Source organism: Cheilinus undulatus, linkage group 2 (genome assembly GCF_018320785.1).
Source record: "Cheilinus undulatus linkage group 2, ASM1832078v1, whole genome shotgun sequence".
NCBI lineage: Eukaryota > Metazoa > Chordata > Actinopteri > Labriformes > Labridae > Cheilinus > Cheilinus undulatus.
The window spans coordinates 10600919-10621686 of record NC_054866.1 but is presented as its reverse complement, the minus strand read 5'-3'; the positions used below and the strand labels follow the sequence as shown (position 1 = coordinate 10621686).

The 20768-nt window shown below is 40.9% G+C and overlaps 1 protein-coding gene across 2 annotated transcripts in view; it reads left to right on the top strand.

Annotated features, from left to right (window-relative positions):
• The first annotated feature begins 1206 nt into the window (after positions 1-1206).
• numbl (NUMB like endocytic adaptor protein) overlaps positions 1207-20768 on the top strand; it is a 115625-nt gene continuing 96063 nt past the window's right edge. Inside the window, exon 1 of one of the 2 annotated variants that reach the window (XM_041811986.1) lies at positions 1207-1303. The gene's annotated coding sequence lies outside the window, so the exon portion shown is untranslated. Of the gene's footprint in view, positions 1304-1334; positions 1623-20768 lie in introns of those variants that run through there. The other variant, XM_041811978.1, reaches the window with a different exon arrangement.

Sequence of the window (20768 nt, the reverse complement as noted above, 5' to 3'; positions counted from 1 at the left end):
TGTACATCTAGCCATATACTTTTTGACATCGCTTATCCCGTTGGGGGTTGTGGGGGGGGTGGAGTCTATCCCAGCTGTCATTGGGCGAGAGGGGGGTACACCCTGGACTGGTCACCAGCCAATCACAGGGCTGACATGTAGAGACAGACAACCAGGCACTCTCACATTCACACATACAGCCAATTTAGAGTGACCAGTTAACCTAATGAGCATGTCTTTGGTGGTGGGAGGAAGCCGGCGTACCCAGAGAGAACCCACGCATGCACGAGGGAGAACATGCAAACTCCACACAGAAAGGCCCTGACCAGGAACCAGGAACCTTCTAGCTATGAGGCAATAGCGCTAACCCCTGCCTTGCTACAGTATGGCACAAGCTCACTGTAACCTCATAGTGTGTAAGGCTGCACTGACCTTTGACCTCAAAAATTCCCTCAGTTTATATCCAAATCTTAGTGTCGGTTAAAATCAAATATGACAAAAATCCATTAAGCATTTTTGAAAAATTGTGCTTGCAAAGTTGAGGCCAAACTTGGGTTCAAGCCCCTTACAAAACTCCACTAAATTATTGCTTGGGAGATTTATATAGAAATAAAATAGAATTACCTTTGAGGTTACTGTGATAAAACAGCTTAGAATAAATCATTAGAGTGGAGTTTGTGGCAGAAGAGCCAATTTTATACTAGCTGTTAAGATATGGACTACTTTTTAGCTCTATTTAAATCAGGAGAGACTTACAATAATTTATTCTAGGAGTTTGGAAATGTTTGGAAATATAAAACGTCTTTGTTGGATAGACTCCATCATGATGGTAGTGAGGCTGACAGCAGGATAGAATAGATCTTATGTGTAGTCACACATATTCCTTGTACTAATTAATTTGGGTCTGTTCTGTAGTTATGTGACTTTATTAAATGAAAAGGAACACTTCAGTTTTTTCCTTCTTTATGACTGCTTCAAGCAAAATAAGAGCCTCATACTGGTCTTTGCCTGGGATCTCCAAAATACTCACCCCCTCCCCTGGGAGCAGGGCATCTCTTCCTCCCCTCGTCCCTGTGCTGTCCAGCCTGCAGCTGAAACTGGGCTACAAACAGAGGGATCTCCCTACAGGGAAAATTGGAGTATTGTCACAGCAGCTGAGCCACAAGGTGGCGCGGTGGAGCGACTGAAACATATCCTTGGTTTTTTCCTTTATTCTTCACTGGAAAACATCAATGGGGAGAGTAGATTTGCATGTCCGGCCGTCTGTGCCAATGGGTGCACTGGGAAGGCAGGGTTAGCGGGTGGAGCCGGAGGAAGCAGCCCAGTAAGTGCACAGTCAACAAGCAAAGCATCCGAGACTACTACAGATACGCCAATTCCAACCAAATCCCACTCTGATCGTTGTTGTAAACCCTGTTTTTATTTTTAATTTCTCTGTGTTTGTGTATATGCGTGTGCGCTGCGACCGGGCTGATTTCGTCTCATCGTCTCCATACATCGCCTTTTTTCCCCAAAGAGCGGATGAGAAGGATTTTGTGAAATTACCCACTGCAGATTATTCTGGTGTATAATATCTTTTCTGTCCGGGGTCCTGGATTTACACAGAGGAGGAGCGGGGAGCCGATCATCCGTCGTTCTCTTGGGTGAGTTCACTGCTTCCCCGTCCAATCTGGCATCCCTGTTTCCTGACTCTTCCAGGGTTAGGCTATTTAGAGACACGCTTATAAACGCCTTTATAATGAATGAATCCGTGATGGAGAAGTGCACGATCCGCTCAAATTGGCTCATTCATCTTGGATTTGTGAGTTTCCGGGAAATTCTAATGTTTTGGATTAAACTGCAGCGCTTTTGGATCAGGATGGGTCTCGTCAGTGGGCCCATATGTGTGTGATATGAATGAAATGTGGCAGCTCCAGCCTTTGATAGCGGTTTAATGCAACACCAAAGGGAAACTAGTTAATAAGAAGAAATCTGATTGGCCGATAAACCAAACTGCAAACTCATAAACCAATGTTAAATTTCCTCTTGAGCCTACATTGGGTTTAAAGCTGCACTTTTATAAGCTTTCTGTGGGCATGCATGCCTCCTTGATAGATGCTTAAACACCAATTAACGTATGGGATTGGCGTAATTGCGTCATGATGGACTCAGATAACGGGATATCGATTGATCCGTGGAGTCACGTAGATTTTGTGCAGTTGTTGGCTCTTGGTTGGCTGTGTTTGTGTGCTTTTTGCAGGACAGCATGGCCACAGAAACACGCGCCCTCAGTTTGAATATATTTACGACCATAATCATTACTCTCTGCAGGATTATCTCCAACTCACTCCATTGCATCATTCTACCCTGCCTACACAGAGGTCTGCACCGTTTTCAAACCGCCTGAGCTTCTCTCTCACTTGTAGAAGATGCAGCTTTCTGTGGTCTGTGATCAAACTCTGGGGCTTGAAGGAGCCAATCATTGGCTTCAGTGTGGGGCTGAAAGAAGCCAAGGTTTTGTGTGGACTGAGGCTGAAAGATGCTCCCTTCCTGTTAGAAATTCAGATTCATTGCACATTACAGGGGGGAAGTGTGGCTTTCAATTGTCTAAGAGACTGTGGCAATGATGCAAACACTCTCCAACCACACTTGGCACATGCCTGAGTATATAGGGCCGGTTAATGCATGCGGCTCTATTGTCTGAGGAGCTCCATCTGTTCCATGACATGGCATTCCTCAGACGGCCAGTCATGATGTTAGGGGGTGGTCTACCCTGACCCACTGCCTCTGAAAAAACACAGCCAGAGCATTTACAAGCATGTAGGAAAACTGCTGCAAATGTGTATTGTTAGTTTGACTTAACATTGACTTTTAAAATGCACGTGTAACAGTTTAAATAGTGAACTTGGCATTATTGCTAAACTTCTGATAACTTGGGATGGCAGCCATAGTTTCACCGTAGTGTTTTTTATTTGTAAACCCATTTTTGGCTCTCTCTGGAGAACACTATCTTGTGCTGTGGTCTGGGCAGCAACAGACTTGTGATCGACTTGCCGTTAATTCTACACAGCTGTGGTCAAATGTCATGTTGTCATGTTTTGCTGAGTAAACCAGTCCAAGCACTCCATTCATCCCAATTCCTGTCCAGTATAACATCACAGCAGCAGAGCAGGATAGAGAAGGTCACTCATGCTTTGGGTGTAGCAAAGGGGGGGACAAAGAGTTCTGAGTACCTGGGCCCACAGTAGGGAGGGGCCCTTGAGAAGCCTGTAATGACAAGTGTGTTTTTATTTATTTTTCTTAGTAATTAGTGTCATAATTGAATCAAAGGGGCTAAATGAATCAGTCAACAGATAAATATTTGTGTCAAAGAGAGTAAAATACAGTACTGGGGCCCCTTGCTCCTCCCTTAAAAAATGTCCAGCTGGTGTAGTCCAGCACTGCAAAATAATGCAAGTGAATTAAATTGAAACATAGTAAAAATATTGCTCATAAATGGGGGAATTATGGCTTTAAAATTACATTAGAATGCATTGCCATTTGTAAAAATGACACATTCGTGGCTAGCCGGTTTAGGGGGTCCCTGTGTAATATTCTTTCTGGTGGACCAAAATCCCTAGCTACGCCCCTGCTCATGCTAACATGTTTGTCCAACTAAAGTTGTACGAAATGAAATTTCTCTCCTAGAAAATGTACATAGCATGGATGTGGATAGAACCTTTTTCTGGGGCTTAACCCCGCTTAAATGTTCTTCAGCCCCCCCAAACAATAATTACTGTGAAAATAATTTAGATTTTTAAAAAACCCTGTTAGGTCGATAAACAACTTGTTTTCAGGGGTGTTATTTTTCTGTTCATATGGAATAAACGCATAGTTTAATGTCTCTAAGACTCTAAGCTTTCCACTCTAAGCTTTCTCTTGTGTACGCTGTCCATTTTCGGACATCCTGAGGTCTCAGACTCAGGCGTCAGATAAAAAGCATCAGGTCTAAGGGAAAAGCCGTCAGGTCTCAGAAAACATGAGTCAAGTCTCAGGAAATAAAGATGTCAGGCATCAGGAAAATCCGTGTTGTTATTAAAAATGTAGATATAAGAAGGGATAGGCAGGGCGTCCTCCAAAGAAAGCAGGGAAAGAAAAGAGAGTGAGCCAGATAATAGTAGGCCCTGTTAATGCTCTACAGCTAATAGTAAGTTAATTAAGATCTAAACTGGACAACAATCTTTTAAGGGTGCCAAAAATTGACAAGCACAAGAACTGCAGAACAGAAGCTGCATACCGTCTGCCTTTGGATATCACAGTAACCCAGAGTGATAGTGGGCATTGCATTTGTGCCAAAAGACCAGCGCTGCGTAACAGCCCAGGACCCCACTCATCCACTCTTCTCTGTTTTACTATCAGGTCGTAGATTGAGTCCCTGACCTGGAAAAGGGCACAATTCAAAAAGAGCTTTGGCCCCTCGGCAGCTGAAGCGCTCAACAAATTGCCACATTGACTGTTATGTGAAACTGTTACGTGTGAGAGCTGTAAAGTTTGTTTTCGTGGTTCGTCATACAACCAGTTTACTGCTTACTAACTTATAAGCCAGGTCGAGAGAAAAAATCCATAGTGACAAGCTGAAAGAAGGCAGTTCCCCCTAGTGCTTATAAACTAAATCCAGGACCGCAGTTAAGTCAGGTTGCTTCATCAAGCTAAAATTGCAGTTTTATCCAACAGTGCATGTAAACACTCTGGCTGAGAAAAAAAAAACTCATAGGCTGTATGGTATATTGAACCAGTAAGCCTCACGCTGATAGTTTCTCAGCCCACAAATTCTTGACCAACTGCAAAGATAGCACGTACTAGTTGGATCTAGAATTGGGTTTTGATAAGACCTAAATTTGTTGTGGCATAAGACAGAGAGGGCTAAATTTGGTACAGAGCCGGGGACAGAGAAAGGCTGAGTTTGATTTTGAAATAGCATCAGAGGATGAGCAAACGTGGTCTGGACAGTGAGCTATGAAAAGCTCATAGTGTGATGCTAAAGAGAGGCTGGAGCTAGAGAGAGGGCTTGTAGGGGTCTGGTTTTGGTCTTAGACGGCAAATGAGGTTAGTAGAGGGCTAAATATGGATTTGTGGCTAAAGGACATTTAGTTTTGGTCAAATGTCAGGATAAGAAGTTTGATCTAACACTTTGGTCAGATGGTCAAGGGAAGGGTCAGTCTATAAATGGTAAGGAATGATCTGGAGCAGGAAGATAAGGAAGGCCCAGTTTGGTCCACAGTTAGGAATACTGACGGGAAAAACTCAGTCAAGCAGTGGACTACAATAAAGGGCAATGACTAATTTATAACTGGGGATTTGAGATGCTCAGGTTTGATTGACCTTTTGGGGCTTAAAGAAGTGTTGGTTTGGTCTTCAACTAAGGCTAATGAACGACAATGAAATGCTTATTTTACTGGCTAGAAAAAGCTGAGGTTAAGGCTTGGTATGGGGCAAAGAATGGCAATAATATGTTTTATATGAGTGCTAGAAGAAGCTTTGGTTTGGTCTTAAGAGGGGTTAGAATATGAATAAGACATGTTTCATTTCAGGGCTGAAATTGCCATGAGCAGATCTTTGGGGTGAATGGATGACTTTGTTATTTCAATTATTGGGCTTGAAGAAGTCTAGGTTTGGTCCTGGACTTGGGCTTAAGGACAATAAAGACAGGCCTGAATTTTGGGCTACAGGAAGCCATGATTTGGACTTAGACAGGGTCTGAAAATGCCAAAAATTTGTTAAACTTTAGGGGTAGAAGAAGCCTAAATCTGGTCTTCATTTGGGGCTAAAGGACAACAATGACATGCTTAATTTTAGGTCCAGAAGAAACCTTGATTTGGTCAAGGATTGCCTTTAAAATACGGATTCAATATGTGTAATTAAAGGGATAAAATGTCATGATTTGACCTTTTGTCTTGGGCATAATAATGACAGTGATATGCCTGTTTAAGGGCTAGAAGGAGCCTAGATTTGGTCTTGAATTGTGGCTAAAGGATGACAGTGTTGTACTTCATTTAAGGACCAGAAGGAGCCTAGATTTGGTCTTGAATTGTAGCTAAAGGCTGACAATGATATGCTTAATTTAAGGCACAGAAGGAGCCTTGATTTGGTCTTGAATTGTAGCTAAAGGCTGACAATAATATGCTTAACTTCAGGGCTAGAAGGAGCCTAGATTTGGTCTTGAATTGTAGCTAAAGGCTAAAAAGGATATGCTTAATTTAAGGACCAGAAGGGGCTTAAATTTGGTCTTGGATTGTGGCTAAAGGATGACAATGATGTGCTTTATTTAAGGACCAGGAGGAGCCTAGATTTGGTCTTGGATTGTAGCTAAAGGCTGACAATGATATGCTCAATTTAAGGACCAGAAGTAGCCAAGATTTTGTCTTGGATTGTGGCTAAAAGTTGACAATGATATGCTTAATTTAAGGGCTAGAAGGAGCCTAGATTTGGTCTTGAATTGTAGCTAAAGGCTGACAATAATATGCTTAACTTCAGGGCTAGAAGGAGCCTAGATTTGGTCTTGAATTGTAGCTAAAGGCTGACAATAATATGCTTAACTTCAGGGCTAGAAGGAGCCTAGATTTGGTCTTGAATTGTAGCTAAAGGCTGACAATAATATGCTTAACTTCAGGGCTAGAAGGAGCCTAGATTTGGTCTTGAATTGTAGCTAAAGGCTGACAATAATATGCTTAACTTCAGGGCTAGAAGGAGCCTAGATTTGGTCTTGAATTGTAGCTAAAGGCTGACAATAATATGCTTAACTTCAGGGCTAGAAGGAGCCTAGATTTGGTCTTGAATTGTAGCTAAAGGATGACAATTATATGCTTAACTTCAGGGCTAGAAGGAGCCTAGATTTGGTCTTGGATTGTGGCTAAAGGATGACAATGATGTGCTCAATTTAAGGACCAGAAGGAGCCTAGATTTGGTCTTGGATTGTGGCTAAAGGCTGTCAATGATGTGCATAATTTAAGGACCAGAAATACCTTAAATTTGGTCTTGGATTGTGGCTAAAGGTTGACAATGATATGCTTAATTTCAGGGATAGAAGGAGCCTAGATTTGGTCTTGGATTAAGGTTAAAAATTTCATTTTAGGCTTTAGGAAGCCTAATTTTGGTCTGTGTCTGGGGCTAAATGATGACAGTGACAATTGACTTGGGCTAAGAATGGCATTAATTAGTTTAATTTTAAGGGCAGGGAAAGCCTTGTTTCGGTAATAGATTGATCTAAAGGATTGAAATGATATGCTTAATTTCAGGGCTAGAAAATTCAAAGGTTTGGCTAAAGGCTAAAGGATGACATGTGCTTAATTATAGTGCTTCAGAAGCCTATATTTGACCTTTTAATAGGGCTAAAGGTTGATAATTACATGCCTAATTTTAGGGGAAAAAGGCCTTGCTTTGGGCTTGACTGGGGGTACTATTATTGATGTGATTGGTTTCATTTTGTCTGATTTGCTATGACTGGATTGAAACAAGGACACTGCTTAATTTTAGGGCTTAAAGAAATCTAGGTTTGTCTTGAGGCTTAAGGACAACTATTGGTTTGAATTTGGGCTCACAAAGGAAGCCTCATTTGGTCTATAGTTCAAGTCAAAGGAGGAAAAAGTTTTTTTTTTTTTTGCAATCTGACGCTGAGCGAACCCTAGGCTGGCTGTAGCTGGAGATAGTTAGAGATAGAGAGGTGCTAGTATTAAATGTCTATCACAGGGGGCTGCTGGATATAAATGGGCTGTTATGGAGCTAATCACTGTTGCAGGTCAAGCTCAACTAGAACATAATTACACCACATCCATCTACGCAGCATTACACACATAAGTGCACCCACACATACACTGTCCATTTCCCCTCAGACCACTTCCCTTTTCCACGGCTCTGATTGCTGCATTAGGACTTGGCTTTCTTTTGTTGTCCACACACACCCAAAGGGGGAGGTTGGGTGCTGCTGAAACCACAACATAAAGGGGATCAGAGGTCATCCAGCTAGCCAATCAGGGTGCTGTCTGGGTTGGCTGGTGGGGGAGGAAGGTGTAGCCCCCCTTTTGTGCTGGTCAGGGTGGGTCTGCTAAACAAGCAGCTTCACTTCCAGTCCTACTTCTGCTGCCGTTAGCCATGCTGTGATCCTTCTCAGTCTCACCATCAGTACACATGAGTACACATGTACTCATGAAAAATTACAGAGAAATAGAGAAAGTCTGCCTTTGAAATCTTCACAGATACCCCTCACTGTGCGAACTTTCCCCTGTCAGATGTGGGGGGCTCTCAGAAGATGGGAAATTATAAAAATACAATAAGATTGCAACAGTAGCACAGTAGTTGTGATATAAATGCTTTTATCAGTCTCTCCACTCACTGTGACTGCTCATGTCCAGCTGTTTCCACTTATTGACCCAATCCAACTGTAAGTAGAAATTTTAACCAGGGGGGCTGGCAGATAAAACTGGGTCAGATTTTACATGTTTGCCATCACACATGCAGCCAACCTTGAAAATTTCAAGGACATACTTGCAAACCCTCAAATTCCTAGAAAATGTAAGGGTTTAGGTAACCTACCCAAAGCATTTCCTTATTCACCTGTTGATACTTTTCCTTTACAGCAGGAAGCTTCCCTGTAGTTTCCTCTCAGTCCAGGGGTGTCAAACTCAATCACAGCAGGGGCCAGATTCTGAATTTAGGTCTAACCTGAGATTCTAACAACACTAACCGTAAACTGTCAACCTCATTTTAACCAGTGATGGATTATGGGTTAAAAATAAAACTTATCCCTGGAATAAATGATTCTGAGATTGTAAAACATCAAAATGATAAGTTTATAGGCTTAATCTGAGGTTAAAAAGTCAAATTCATTAGTACAGAAGGTCAAAATACAAAATTAAAAGCTAAAATTATGTTTCTAAAAGGCAAATACATTAGAGAGAGTTGAAATCATGACTATTTTGAGAGCATTTCAAATAATGAGTTTTAAAGGTCAAAATCTGAGTTAAAAATGTTGGATTGTGTGTCTAAAAGGTCAAAATTTGGGATTAAATATCAAAATTAGGAGTTGTAAAGGTCAAATACTAGATACAATTTGATAAGTTTAAAATATAAAAGTATGACTTTAAATTAAAAATTTAGTCTCAAAGTTAAAATATGAAATAAAAAGTCTGAATGTTTTTATAAGGCACATATGAGAGAAAGATGAAATGATTGGTTTTAAAGATTAAAATATGATTTAAATTTTCCATTGTGTTTAAAAGGTCAAAAAAGGAATCAAATTTTTAAATTGTGTGTCTAAAAGGTCAAAATATGGGATAAATAATCAAAGTTAGGAGTCAAATGTAAGATAAAATTTGATGAGTTTAGAATATCAAAATATGACTTCCAATTAAAAAAATTAATCTAAAAGTTAAAATATGAAATAAAAAGTAAGAACTATGAATCAAAAAGGTCAAAAACAAAATTAAAAGCCACACTCATAAGTTTAATTATGAGATGCAAACTTGAAAATATGAAATGAAACCACAAAATTTATTTTTCCCACATTCCTGACTTTTTATCTAATTAATTTTGTTTTCTACGTCTCAAATTTTTTCCTAATGAGGATATTTTAAAGGAGACATATTTTAGCCTTTTAAGACAAGTTTACATTGATCTCAGAGGTCCCCAGAGCAAGCCTGTGAAGTCTGATGCTGAAAACACACTCCAGTATTGGATTTTTTGGGGGAGGGCTAGCCGAACCTTGGAGCGGTGCTAACTCCCCACATGACATCATGAGGGTAAAATCTGAGAACAGCTTGTTTCAGCACACATTTTCTGAGGGTGGAGAAAGAAAGGGTGGAAGGGAATGGATTTTTCTGGTAATTGAGGGGATTGTGGACAGGCCAGGGGCACATGTTTTTGTTAGAAAAGCCTGAAAAGTGATTTTTGCACAATATGTCCCCTTTAAATCATCAAGTTAAGTTTACATTTTTATACTGAAGGAAATCTACAGACCTCATACTGGTGGGCCAGTTATGAGAAAAGTCTGATATGATCTTGCGGGCCCAGTATGACTGTACCACGGGCCGGATTTGGCCCCTGGGCCCTGGGTTTGACATCCATGGTCTGTGTGGATGAGGAGGGAAATACTTACCTTAACTTTAGACCAGTCAAACCCACAGATGCATAAGGAGAGAATATAAACTGTGCATAGAAAGGCCCTGTCTGGCCTGGATTTGAACCAGGAACCTTCATTCAGCAAGGCATCAGTACTAACAACAGCACCAACATGCTGCCTATATGAAATAGTGTGATATTTTTGACTAAAATTAGATCCTGCAAATTGATTACAGAGCTCTATTTCTGGTGGAGGGATTAATTAAAGAAATAGAATATGCTAATGAGATTTGAGGTGCTTAAATGATGGTTTAGAGAGGAATGATGGGGGAATAAGTGGTGAAATGGGCAGAGTAGGGTGCTGAGGAGGAGAGAGAAGAGAAACAGGAGAGGCTGCAAAGAAGCAGAGATAAACAGGGAAAGATAATATAAAAGAACAAGAGGGTGATGGATTGAGCAGAAGGGAGGTCAGAAAGTGTGAGCAGGGACACTGGAAAGCATTTGTTGTCTTTATTTTTGGCTGTATCTCTCGTCTCTATTGGATGTGATTGTGTTGCTCTGCACACAACCCGCGACACCAAAGATGTACCTCTAAACATTTACGTCTACATCAGTCGACCTCTATCTCTTTTTCTGTCACACTACCGCACACGCAGACACAAACCCTCCCATCCCCTCTGTCTGATGCATAAGTGCCTTCAATATGTGCTGAGTGGAGTTATCTGATTTCTGCAGGCTAGTTAAATGCAACCACTCCTTTCCCTCATCTACCTCCATTACTGCACACGCTAATGGCATGCTCACAGGCCTGTTGTTTCATACGTGTCTGTTTGTGTGCTTTTATTGCCGTGTATTATGTTGATCTGGATTGATGAATGATTGGAACAATGGATTTGAATGCCTGTCTAGTGGACACTCATGTGTGAAGGCAGCAATTTGTGTTTTTCTCCACGCGTGTCTGATGATGTGTGTAAAAGTGTGTGTGCCAGTTTGCCTCCTTTCCTTTCCTGGCGATCAGCACTTTATTTCTTTGCTTCAGTGGCGTTTTTCTCTGCAGATAACAAGGAAAGTGGAAATGGGTCTTTCTTGGCAGCCACAACTCTGAGTAGAGCACTCATTGCAACTAATAAGTGTCACTTTGAGTTGCTAGGGTCACATTTTTTCTCTCATCTCTTGATTTATCTCTCTGTGATGACCTATTTCAGCCTGTTTAGAGGTTGACGCTATGATGCAACAGCTCAGTGAGGCTCATGTGAGTTAAAAAAGCTGCAAAACAGCGAAAAAACAAGCTTGTGAAACAGCACAACCCTCCCTCAGGGCCTGGTTTGATCTGTACCGATCTCCGAGCTTTTAACCACTACTCTGCTAGCTTTTTGTCGATTGTTTTCACACAGTTTGCACCAAATAACACCTTGTTCTTGGAGCGCGTCTAAAAGAGAAAGCTTTAACTGCATGCTTTCCCCTGCAGTGGGAACACTCTTAAAGCTTAAACTCTTCAAAAAGTATTGACTGCCTGCTGAGGAGGCAAACATAGCCTCTGTTCATGGCAGAATTAGAGTTAACAAATAATTTAGCATCCCATTTCTCTATTCATAGCTTCAGTCACATGACCAGAAAAGGCCTGGAGTGCATAAAGAGCTCAGGACAGTAGCAGCTACCTCTGACTGCAGCATGGAGCTGCAGTACAGGGCATTTTAATTCTCCTTTAACTAAACATAATGCAAGTTACATCAGCTTACAACAGCAGAAAATTGAGAAATTATCTCAAACTGGGAGTTTTTGTAGTGTTGGAACTTTATACAGCACCTGAGACTATTTGCATCACTAAAACCAGAACATTTCCAGCCATAACTTGGCTTAGGACCAGTATATCTGCCATACTTCAGAACCCTTCTCCTGACACCACTGCGATATTCAAAGTCTACTAAAGTATGGATAGTAGACCTCTGAGATGCTGGACCAGGAAGCCAATAAGGTGGCATAGAGGAGGAGACTGAAGTGCAAGCATGAGACAAGCATAAGACCTGTGAGGATCTGGACTAGATGCTGATGAACCGTGAATGGAGGTGGCTGGGGTGGAGGAGGGTTGACGCATCCACACTATAGCGGCTTACAGTGAAAGAGGAAATGACAGACTTTGAATATGACAGGTGCATGCCGATTGGTCAAACAAGTTTGTGGCAGAATCTGATTAGCTGAGTGCTTAAGAGAGGGAACACCCAAAATCAGCTGATTACAAGAGCAGAAAGAGAAAATGAATGGAAGAAGTGAGAGATATGCACGAGCCGTACTTCAGAATCCTTCTCCTGACACAGCTGCAGTGTTCAAAGTCTACTAAATAATGGACAGTGGGTTTCTGAGAAGCTGAACCAGGAAGCCAATAAGGTGAGGAATGGAAGAGAGGAGAGATATGAACGAGTGGTGGCCAATGAATGAACAGAAACAGTCTTCCTGCTCTGGCAGGTGTTCTGGCACTATTAAGTTTGTTAAAAGATGATCATTTTCGACTCAGGTCAACACGATATTTGATGGCAGCATAAGGGAGAAGTATTTCTGACATACTGTCTTGTTCCCTAAATCAGTGGTTCCAAACCTTTTCTACCAGGCTGATGAAAATACTTTCAGGACCCCTACCCCTCACCATACAAATCAACATGTAAAAATGTGTACAAAAATAAACTGTCAGATAAAATCAATATGTTTTCACTTCTTGGTTGAGTCAACCATTGTTTATACATTAATCAATTTAACTAGATTAGTATCCTTGCCCCATGCATAGCTTGAGAATTTGCTTATGATGGGAGAATATCTGCCTCTGAAGCAAAAGATGGCAATGTGCCTCCTCCCAGCTAGTTACTATGAGCTTTCTTCCTGTTGACTTGCAAACAAGTTAGCAACAAGTTGCCAACGAGACAGCAAGCAATAAACTTTTTGTCAATTAGTGAAAATGTGGACTAATTATACAACTCTGTGCATTTTGTTTTTATTTTGCACTTTTGGCACACATGCATTTCACTTTGTTCAGTGATATTGTTTTATGTTTTCACAGAGTGATAACATAAAGCTTTGGGAAACATGGAAAGATATCAGAAACAGTATGCATACTTTCCTCTGTCCCTTTGGGTTAAAAAAAGAAACATGTGATTGCATACCCTGCATTCTCAGTTTGACCTTTACGTGGAGCTAAATGAGCTCTGATTGTTGTTTCTGCACCATGAGGCATCAAATAAACACTGGCGATGTTAGCTTCTGATCTTGTGTTATTTACAGCGCCTACAGCCCACGTACAGTGACTACCCCACTGCTCTCTTTTGTTATAATTCAAAGGCTGAAGCTTGCAGTGTGTGCACAGCTGAGCTTTGGTCTTACAGTGCAGAAAAGCCCTCACCAGTATTAATATGACTCTGGCTACTCTGCTTCTGCACTATTTCAGAGTGACATCCAGAGAGAGAGATTGTTATGGACAGACAGAACCCGAGTTAAATCTTCCAGAGCACAGAGGGGCCCATTCACCGTGCTGTGTGAGGAGAAGAGAGAGAGAGAGAGATGAAGAGAGAGCGAGGCAGTGAGTGAGGCGGGGATGCAGGAGTGGGGTGACAACTGGATCTGAAGCAATCAGAGAGCCGGAGACGGAGTGAAGGATGGAGGACAGCTGACAGCACTCTTTTGATGATGGAGGACACATAGGATACATGCATGTGAATCAAGCTGTGTGTGTGTGTGTGTGTGTTTGGGGCTGATAGGGCAGATACAAGCCACCACCAGAGACAATTGTGCATCACTGCTGTTTGTTTATTGCTGCTGTGGGTTAAAATCAATTTAATCCCCAATTAAAATCACTATTTTTCATCTTGAAAATGATTTACATAGGTATAGTTGGTGACTAGTTAAAGTTTAAACCATGACAAAGTATTGTAAGTCTACATATTGTGCTAGAAATATCCAAAGCTACTGCCCTTTTCAGATTGAAACTAGTCTACTGTGAAGGAATTTTTCTATTGGCTGATCTGGTGGCAGATGGCATATGTGGAACCAGCTTTCTTCACTGTGACCACCCACTTCTTCCATGAACACTATCTTCAGTAGTAACTGCAAATAACCAAAATGTGCAAATATTGGGCTCTGACCGTTACATTCACCCTAGAATGTAACGGGAAAAATGCTAATAAACCATGTTTTTCTTACAAAAAAGGTTCATAAACTTTGTCTTCTACAGAAGCGGATATACCATTTAAATTCTATGTACTTAAAAAAGACCGTTAACTTCAGTAAGAATATGTGGGTAACAGGCTTCACCAATCAGAGATCTTACTCACACTCAAAGGTCGTTTTTAGTGTCGTTCTTTCTAATCATGGCATATTTTCAACTTTATTAACAGGATTCTTTATGGATCAACGTGATCTAAAAATGTCTTTTGTCATACATGTACTCTCAAATTTCTGGAACTCCTGCCCCTGAAAAAGATGTTGACCACATGTCATGTACTTCAAGAGTTTCCCTGTCAGATTGGGAGGAATTGGTCTTGTGGCAGCGAGTGGTTAACATGATACATTTTGACTCCTCTGTACAATTTGAATTTCAAAATTCCATCTATTAAACCCCCAAACAGGCAGAATTAGGTGCTTTTGACATTTGTATTTGAAAAGAACAAAACTACAGAAAGGATGTTTTCTCAAAACTGAAAGTTTCCAGGTAAAAGTTAGGGCTGCCGACGGTGTAGCATTTAACGCGGATAGTGCTATGGCACAGCGGCAGTTTGACACATTCCTTTAGTAAAACAAGAGCAAAGAGCAACACTGAAAAATTTTCTTTACGGATGTTTTTGCACTTCTCCTGACCTGCCTGAGCACGAGTTTTATCTCCACAGATAAATCTGTAAATTATCTGCAACTGATAATCCACTGTAGGGCTTTTTTTTAAACATTTATCTGCCTGTATTAAAAAAGATCAATTTGATTAGATAGAGGTCCCATAAAAGTGTGTTTCAAATATGATACAATAGGCAATTAGGGGATAAAGAAGTGCATTTCCTTACCTTGGATATGGTGGCATCATCTGCATATTACAGACTTTCAGACATCAGTCACTGTAGTACACTCAGTGGAAATGAGGGGTAAATGTCTGTGAAGTGTACATGTGACTAGATAAGTCAGGAAGATTTCAGGGGCAGCCTTCAAAAAGCTTAAAAGACAAATTAATCGATACATTACAACATAATTATGGAATGAACTTCTGGGTGATAATTTACCCCAATTTAGACTATTTTGAGTGGAAGTGTACCCACGTTTGTTGGAAAATTTAACATGCACCAATGTAATCTATCCTAAAACAGTGTTTTTAAGAGCTTGACCTAGAAATGCGTGGTCAAGGCTGATAGATGAGCTCATATTTTCTTACTGCAGATAAATTGACATCACTTGAGGCAGAAAATTTCTCCCTAAGCACTTACTGAAGCGGTCTTTGGTCACTGTCGTCCATCAGGCTTTGTCTTCTCCTTCATGACCATTAATCAATGTACTTTGTGTTTCCATAATGAAAAGCAAAGAAAATCAATTTGAAAGGATTGTCTTTATAACAGGGCTAGAGGAGCTCTCTCTCTGGACATCAGTCATTTATTTACCTTTGTCCTGAGATGTAAGGAGCTGTTGTGTTCCTTGCCTGTGTCTATAAGTGATGTTATCTACTACTGGAGAAAAAACACACAAGGAATGCTGTGTTTTTTTGTTTCCCAGACTCGTAAAGCTTCCTCTTGTAAAGTTCATGTAATCTCAGCAGTAAATACATGAAGAAAATGTCTCTTGTAAGCAGCACGTGTTGCTTTCTGTGCTGACCAGTATGTGGCTAAACTCCAGCTAAAAGTATGCTCGTAAATGTGTAAATTTGCCAGCGAGGCTTTTTGGTTTATAAAACGTTCCCTCTGTTTACAGCTGCTATGACTCATGGTTGCTATGGTGACAAGCTCTGACAGCATCGCAGCTGATTAGGAGCATCTGACGCCACATGACTGTACTTTCGTCGTCTAGTTCTGCCTCCATCATTTTAAGGTTCTGCATCTTTTGAAGGCTGTGCTGCAGTTTCTGTCTTATCTTTCAGCTCTGTTGTATTGAAACACTTGTACGCTTTAACATCCAAGTTTCAAATTTAACGTCATGAGAACTTTTTTCATGACTTTCGATTCACTCCTCTGCCTTTCACTTTGACTTTGTCCCTTCTACTTCCCCTCCCCACCCTGTAGCTTTACGTCTGCACCACTCAACACCCATTAATATGTCTCATATAGATTTTCTTATCACACCATCGCCCTTCTCCTCTCCTCTTTTCTCTTGCTCTCCTCTCAGTCCCTCTCTCTGTCTGTCTGTCAGAGGCCAGCTGTGATCCAGATGTGGGCGATTCTCCCAGCTGTTGGCACTGAGAAATAGAAATGAGACTGAGATGGGACTGGTGTTGTAAAGAAATCAAGAGAAGCTCATAAAATGTGTTGATGATAACGTTAAGAAAAAGGAGGGAGGAATTAAGAAAGACAGGCAGATTAAAAATACCCTGCTTTAACATTGAAGATTAAAAAGCTGGTTGGCTTCATGATGTTTTAAAGAACAATCATAGGAACGGCACTGAGGATGGCAGACACTCAGAAATTCCCTATAGGGACATTATAGTGATGACACAAGAGATAAAAATGCCATTAAGTGGAGTAGGATCATTCTTGAAAGCCACAGACAGATTTTACTGCCAGTCCTTATCATGACATTAGAGGCCTGCCTCTTGTGGCCTCAGGTTGGTCATTTGACATAGCATAGTCTCTAGGAGAGAGCTAGTGAAGAGAGAACTGTTTGATACACCAAGTTATTAAAACTATGAGAGACTGACTGAGATGGTTTACTCTTGAATTGTTTCATGATTATCTATTTTGATTTCACAAGACTCAAGGGAACACATTTTGGGTGGGAATTGCAGGATAATGATACATTTCAATACGATATGAAACAAGGCAAGACGACACGACATGATGAGGTACAACACAATACGATATGATGCAGTACAATACAGTGTGATATGATGTGATGTGATATGGTACAATGAAATATGATGCAATCATACGGTCATACAGCAGGAGAAAATTAATACAACCAATACAGCAGCACCAGGGAAAGGAAATTAGGAATGCGAGCAGAACACAAACATTGACATGACACATGAGTGCCACATGAAAATGAAATACTGCAGTAATACAATAAAAATGAAGGCAATGCTAATGCTAAATCAGCTTAACAGTTGAAAAATGGTGTTGATAGCAATATATCGCAATACTCTGTGTACTACAAAATGTTTCAATCATAATGATATTGAATCGTGACATAAGTATTGTGATAATATTGTATCGTTGGGCCACTAGTGATTCCCACTGCTAGATAACAATACCAGATACGTGATGCGATAGTATGAGTTAAGTTCCAACATGAGTACATAATATTTTGTCACCCTTGCACTTATTGATTGCAATTAATCAGCTGTACGGCCTATCAAAATACAGTTGAATGAAATGTTAAACACAGAGGAAAGCACACAATAGCTCAACAAGGAAAAAACTGGAAACGAGTCCAGGGACTCCAAACTGTCCAGACTGGTTTTCACATGACAGCAGCTATTTGCCAGGGCAGATGGATGAGGCTGGAGGCCAAGAGGAAAGAGGTGAGGAGCCATTGTAGGTCCTGGAGAGATGGACAGAGCAGACAGGGAGATGAAAGAAGGGAAAATGGAGGAGGGAGAGGTGTCTTGTTTCACAGTCAAGCTGCAGTAATGCAGAAAACACCAGAGCCAGAGTGAAAAAAGGAACAAGCATGGAGATTGTAGTGTTAGCATTTAGAGTGGATTGTTCCTGTCGGGACCGCTTCGATGCTGTGAGGCAAATTCTTCGCGAAAAGGTCAATAGAAAGCAATGTTTTGATAGATTGTAGGACATTACTCCATATTGAAATATATACAGCTATAAAGCAGTGGCTGACCTGCAGACCTTCTTTCTGCTCTGTGCTCTTTTCCCCTAATTTCTCCTCTGCCCTCTTTGTCTTTGGCCAATTTCCTCTCAGCCCTCAGCCATTAAAAAGCTCCGTCTGTCTTTTCTTTTCTGCTCTTTATCTTTCTTAGTCCTCTCACTTTACTCACAAAACATCAGTTTCTTCATCTATCTCTCTTTCCTCCCGTCTCTCCCGGTCAGGGGAAGTGGCAGCCACTGCCCGCTGGCTCCCAGAGGAACAGACCTGCCTTTGTCTGTATGCACCGTAGGAAGATGACTAGCCAGTCCTCCCAGTAAGCCCAGCAAGCCCAGCAGGGATTCAGGGTTTGTTTGCTGCGAGGCCAGCCATCCAGAACGCCTGTAAATCAGCCAGCCACTCAAGCCAGGGCCTTCCCGCTAAAGCAAGCCAGTCAGGTATTATGTTAGGCACTCAAGGCTGTGAGGAAGAATGGATGGGAGGCAGAGTGGAGACGGAGGCAGACAGACTGCAGACCTTGGTTTTAATGTTTTTAAGCATTGCCGAAATGTTAAATGGCTTTGAATCCTTTACAGATTTACTGCAATTCAGAAACTCCCCCACTTAGGTGATTACATTTCAAAGTATGAAATTATTACTGTCTAATTTGTTACCTCATGTCAAAATTCATGAGTAGATGTTGTAAACTGCCAGATGTTTTACACTCAGTACATTTGCATGCACTGTTAAGTTGGATAGCCCGATTGGAGCATGTCCACCCCCTCCAGTAGTACATGTCCTTTTTAGCTAGTTACTATCAACCATCTTCTTTTTGACCTTGCTAAAAGTTAGTAAAGTTAATCGCGTGGTGAATACACAGACAAACTTTAAAGCTCTTTACATTTCATACACGCCCTAGTGCTTCTCTTTTGGCACAAATTTGATGGTACGATTCATGCTACATTTAGCATTTACACTGTTAAACCTACAGATCAGAGCTGATGCCATAATGTGTGGTTCCAGAACAAGCAGGCTCAGTCATGTGAACGATGAGAGTGAGCTCCCATTTGAGAGTGGAATAAAATTCATGCACGAGTCGTCAGGAAACATAATTCAGAATTTCGATGTGACTCTAGTCAGAATCGGGCAGTATCTATAGTCCAGGGGACTGGGTTTGATTGGGGGCTGAAATTGCAGCATTGTTGCACTTGCTTTCACATTGCACTGGGTCAAACGGACCAAATCGTCTAGACAAAGTCAAGTGGGTATGCACTGTGGCACAGTAATCCCAAATAAACAGGGATAAAGAAAATGATGACAAAGAAGATGAAACTGGCTCATCTATTTCTGCTGTTTTTTTTTCAACCACATAGGAAATTAAAAAAAAAAAAAAGATCTGTGCTGTTTTGGGATTTCTGCTTTTGTATCATTATGAGCAGTAAGTGAGTAAGCAAACTATCTAGTATGTTATGAATGAATTAGTACAGAAGAAGGTGAGCCAAAATAAGAGCGAGACTACAATGTGTTGCCATCATTACCCCAGTGAGGTACCAGCATGTTTTTGAATGTATTAAACCACATTTATATAGTGTACGTAAATCGCACTTTGCAACGCTTCCTGATCCTGGTTTGCTTTGCTCTCACACCTCAAACAAACCGCACCAGAGTGCCCCCATTCTCAGGCAGACCAGAGTTCACTTGTTTGGTCTGTACCAGAGTTTGAATGGTGCTTTCACACCACTCAGAATGAACTGGACTATCCGGGGAAAACGTACCAGGGTTCGTTTAACAGCTCTGGTGTGAAAGCAACCTTAATGTTTTAAATGATGCTGGCTAAAGCAGTGGATCTCAGAACCCACCAATGTCTCCTGAACAACAAATCGTGACCAAAATTTCTTACATTTTGCAATCGTGACCAAATATTTTCAATTAAAAATATGGCAATTGACTTGAAATGGACCTAAATACATAATTGAAAAATGGGATGGAGACATATCCTTCAAAATAAGAGCCCAACATAGATTTTTTTTTCCTCTTTTATTTTTCCAGGCACACATCCGCGACCCACTGAAAAATAATTACATGATATTTTCAGCTATTTTAAAAATTGAGCATAGTTGGAGCAAAATACCTGCCCAGATATTAATCATATGTCATGATATTGCTAAAATTGGCAGGCCAAATGAAGCCAAACATGGCATTTGAATGAAGAACTGTTTGGGAGCTGAAAGAGCCGGCTGATTTTGCTAACCAAGATCACTGAAAAGAGCCTGAAATCCCATCACTATTAGACTCAAACTATAAAGGGTAGACGTGACTAAAACGTTACTAAAACTAAAAGGCATTTAATCTAAAGACTAAACTGAGACTAAAATAACAATAGCTTTCAAAATGAACGCTGCTACATCACCATCAGAAGCTTACAACTCTGGGATGCATCGAGCATTAAACAGGCTTTAGAGTCCAAACTGATAAAAACATACAGTATGAATTTACATCTCAGTTTTTCTGCTTTTTCTTTCACACAGTGACCTGAGTGAAAGCTATCGATTCTTACTGACGAAGCTCAAAACGTTAGTTCCCCCTTCTTGATTCTGATTGGCTTACGAGGGAGAAGTGAACTAATGGGTGCAGCAGTGTTTCAAAAGTTTAACTATTTCAACCAGCAGTGGTGCAGAGGGGGTGTTTCTCTGCTCAGGATGCTCAGAGCTCAAAATGTTAAATTGCACTGTTTTTGTATTGAAAACTGG